The sequence below is a fragment of the Notamacropus eugenii genome, chromosome 7, assembly GCF_028372415.1.
Source record: "Notamacropus eugenii isolate mMacEug1 chromosome 7, mMacEug1.pri_v2, whole genome shotgun sequence".
Taxonomy (NCBI): Eukaryota; Metazoa; Chordata; class Mammalia; order Diprotodontia; family Macropodidae; genus Notamacropus; species Notamacropus eugenii.
The window spans coordinates 134,087,629-134,091,825 of NC_092878.1; the positions used below are offsets into that span (position 1 = coordinate 134,087,629).

At 39.6% G+C, this 4,197-nt stretch overlaps 1 pseudogene; it reads right to left on the reverse strand.

Moving 5' to 3' along the window:
* Window positions 1–2,461: 2,461 nt before the first annotated feature.
* On the reverse strand, window positions 2,462–3,624 carry LOC140514759 (nuclear receptor subfamily 2 group E member 1 pseudogene; annotated as a pseudogene).
* Window positions 3,625–4,197: the final 573 nt, after the last annotated feature.

Sequence of the window (4,197 nt, forward strand, 5' to 3'; positions counted from 1 at the left end):
GAAAGACTAACTATATTTCCCTCCATCCTATCCTGTCCCCCATTTATTCTATTTTCTCTTTTGACCCTGTCCCTTCTCAAAAGTGTTTACTTCTAATTACCTCCTCCTCCCCTTTGCCCTTCCTTCTATCATCCCTACCCCCTACTTATCCCCTTTCTCCCTACTTTCCCGTAGTGTAAAATGGATTTTCATATCAAATTGAATGTGCGTGTTATTCCCTCCTTAAGCCAAATGTAATGAGAGTAAGGTTCACTCTTTCCCCCACACTTCCCCCCTCTTCTCCTCCATTGGAAAAGCTTTTATGTGAGACATAATTTGCCCCATTCTATTTCTCTATTTCTCTCTTTCTTCTCTCAATATATTCCTCTCTCACCCCTTAATATTTTTAGATATCATCCATTTCTATTCAACTCACCCTGTGCCTCTGTCTATATCTAGATAGATAGATAGACAGATAGACAGACAGACAGACATATAGATAGATAGATAGATAGATAGATAGATAGATAGATAGATAGATAGATAGATAGATAGATAGAGATATAGATATAATTCCTCCGACTACCTTAATACTGAGAAAAGTCTGAAAAGTTACAAATATGATCTTTCAATGTAGGAATATAAACAGTTCAACTTTAGTAAATTCCTTATGATTACTCTTTCCTGTTTGCCTTTTCATGTTTCTCTTGATTCTGTGTTTGAAAGTCACATTTTCTATTTAGCTCTGGTCATTACAACAAGAATGCTTAAAAGTACTCTTTTTCATTGTGTAAGCATTTTTTTCCCTGAGATATTATAGTCAGTTTTACTGGGTAGGTGATTCTTGGTTTTATTCCTAGCTCCTCTGACCTCTGGAATATCATATTCCAAGTCCTGAGATCCCTTAATGTACAAGCTGTTAGATCTTGTGTTATCCTGATTGTATTTCCACAATACTTGAATTGTTTCTTTCTGGCTGCTTGCAATATTTTCTCCTTGACCTGAGAGCTCTGGAATTTGGCTACAATATTCCTAGGAATTTTCCTTTTATAATCTATTTCTAGAGGCCATCTTTGAAATCTTTCTATTTGTATTTTACATTCTGGGTCAGGGAAGTTATTCCTGATAATTTCTTTTTTAAAAAAATTCAAAATATATTTTATTCTTTGTAAATACAATGAGTACAACTTATTTTAACTTCACTAATCTGTTAATTCACTTTGTACAAGAAAAGTTTTACTTATCCTATGATAGATCAAGTGCTGATTTTTCTCAGGGCTAGTATCTAATAGCAAATCAAAACAAGAAAAGTACAGCAGCTCTCTTCAAATATTTGTTTCTATATTTCCATAAGTATACTCTCATATCAAAGAAGCAGCATATAGTGTACATTTGTGTGTATGTGTGTGTGTGTGTGTGTGTATGTGGGTGTGGGTGTGGGTGTGGTTAGGTGGGTGGGTGTTGTATGTGTGAACAAGACTTTACTTACAACCCAAATTTTTCTGAAAGGCATTATAGAGTCTCAGAGACTGTTAGCAGTTTATCTGTTTAGAAACCTTTTAGTATCTATCTCTTTGAAGTTCATTCTAGTACACTGTGTATATTCAGTTGCTGTTCTGATGTCTCATTGGGCCAAGAGTTCGGACCCCATTGCCTTTGGTTTCAGCACTACGCCAAAGGAACAGCAATCAGCTCACTCAGTGAGACATCTCTGCTTTATTTAGTTTTGCTATTTTAGAAAAAAAAATTTCTCTTGTATTCTTTCTCTTGTATTCTTTTTGTAAAACTCTTCTGTCTTTGAGATGGTATCCAAACTGAAGTCCTGATGATAGAGCCATCTACGTGCATCAGCTGGTTTGAAAGGGTTGTATGGTCTTGAATGGCTAAAATAAGGAAGAAAAATAATCAATCACCTAAAACACTTTTCAAGTCATTATGAAGACCACTTGATGTCTACAACAGAAGGAAAATGTTTGGTGAAGTATTTCATTTAGTATGTTGCCCACTGTATTCAGTACAAATCTGTCAACTTAAGTTACCTTTTGAAGGTTGCAGTACACTGTATTACCCTCCAGCATAATTTTTGGTAACTCAACTTCACATACTGAAAAGGAAAAATGAAATACTATATTTTGGTTTTTGTTATATCAGAACGATCTTCCTGGTGAGTAATGGAATAGCATGGCCAGTGGCAACCAGCAATTGTGAGCCCTTTCCAGGGAGAAGGGAAATTGATGAGTTCTCTCCACTCTGGATGTCCTATCAAGCAATGCCCTTTCTTCAGGTCTACAATCTTCTGTAGAGGCAGCAGGTCATATCTAATGGAATAGTCTTGTGTCAATTAATTCTTCTTTTTTCCTCCAAAGGTTACACATCCCCAGGTTTATGCTTCCTGAAGGTTTTGTTAGTTGAGGTTTGTTCTCCAAAGTTAAAAGTTCATCTGATATTGTCCATCCTGAAGACTATGTATGTTCAGCAGAGATTAGATGTCATTGAATTTGTACATATCTGAAAGCAGTCTCATAATTGGCACATTGCCAGTGGGTTTTCTTGAAAAACACTTCTATTGTAGATGAGCTAATGGAGCATAAGGCTGGCAGAAGCAACAAGAGTTTCCCAAAGGGACAAGGCTAAGTGGATACCTGGTGTGGATATAACTGTTAAGTGTTAGTTGAGCTTCATTTTGAAGTGCTGCAATGACCACGGCATACCAGAAACTTCTCAGTTCAGAACCACTGTGTGTAGGTACAGATTTGAAAATGACAATGCATTTGAGACAGGCAAGTTCAACTGTGTCCAGCCAAAGTTGTCTGAATCAACGCCCTGCATCCTGCAAAGCCTGGATTTCAGAGATGATCTTACTCAGCTTCTGTGAATCTGTATTTTCACCACTTATGCCAGATACATCCAGTAGAGTGTTAGCATCAACTGGAGTGGCCCATTGTGCTATTCCTAGAACAAACAGTTCTCTCCAAGCATCTTCCGAAAGCATCAGCTGATCTTGCAAGAACAGAGTGGAGAAGGCTGGAACACATCTGGCCCATTTAATGCTCATGAAAAGGAGTCTGACTGCTGGTTCACATACAGACTCAGTGGCCACTTCATAGAGATACATGGGGGCTCCATTAAACTCATGAGGATACTTGGGCATGGGCTGGGCCAGCTCCACCAATGCTTGTCCCTCCGGGGTGCCAGACATGGCCCTCAGTTCCAGGTTTTGTTGCTCCAGTTACGTGACTGCGTGAAGAAAGCCAGGGCAGGTAGGGCTGCAGAAGGGAAGTGAGGGGCTACACCGACCTCCTCCTTGTGGCCACCAAAATACAGGGTAACCTCCTTGCTGATAGGAGACTTCCTGGGCCTTCGCTCATGTTACACAGAATCTTTGTTCATATTGACTTCCAAACACTTCTTAAAACGACAAGCCCTGCATTGGTTTCTGTGTGTCTTATCCACTGGGCATCCTCCCCGGTTTCCAGATTTGAAGACATATGTCCAGTTTCTCCTGATACCCAGTTTGAAAAACCCCAAGCATCCATCACAGGCATATATTTTGCACTGCTTTCCAGAGCTGCAGTCTTGACACACTTTACAGGGGATGTCTAAAATACGACCACTTGATCTTCTAATCAAACAATGACAAATCATAACTTTCTAGCTTCAGAAGCAGCTGGGCTCAGCGCTGCCCAGAAAGAAGCTTCAAGCCTGAGAGATAGATTCTGGTGGGGGGAGAAGGTTCTGAGGAAACAGCGCCTCAACTTCCAGCAAGGGAATGGCACCAGCCAGCAAAGGTTTCCAGAAGTTCATTGCATGGCGACTTTGTGTCTGGAGCTCTGGGCTGGATTTCCTGTAATACTTCCAGAGCAGCTCTGACAGCAGCAGTAGGGAGGGGAATAGGGCAACCCTTGCCCACTTAGCTTTTCCCTGCTTTTTCCCCCTTTCCCTGCTTTTCTTCCTATAACTTCTTGAAAGATGATGTCTAGGCTCTTTTCTTGATCGTGGCTTTCAGATAGTCCAAAAAAATTTTAAATCATCTCTGCTGGATCTATTTTCCATGTCAGTTGTTTTTCCAGGGCCATATTCCACATTATCTGCTACTTTTTTATCCCTTTGGTTTTGTTTTATAATGTCTTGATTTTTATAAAGTCATTACTTCCCATCTGTTCTAGTCTAATCTTTAATAAATTATTTTCTTCAGTGAGCTTTTGGATCTCTTGTTCC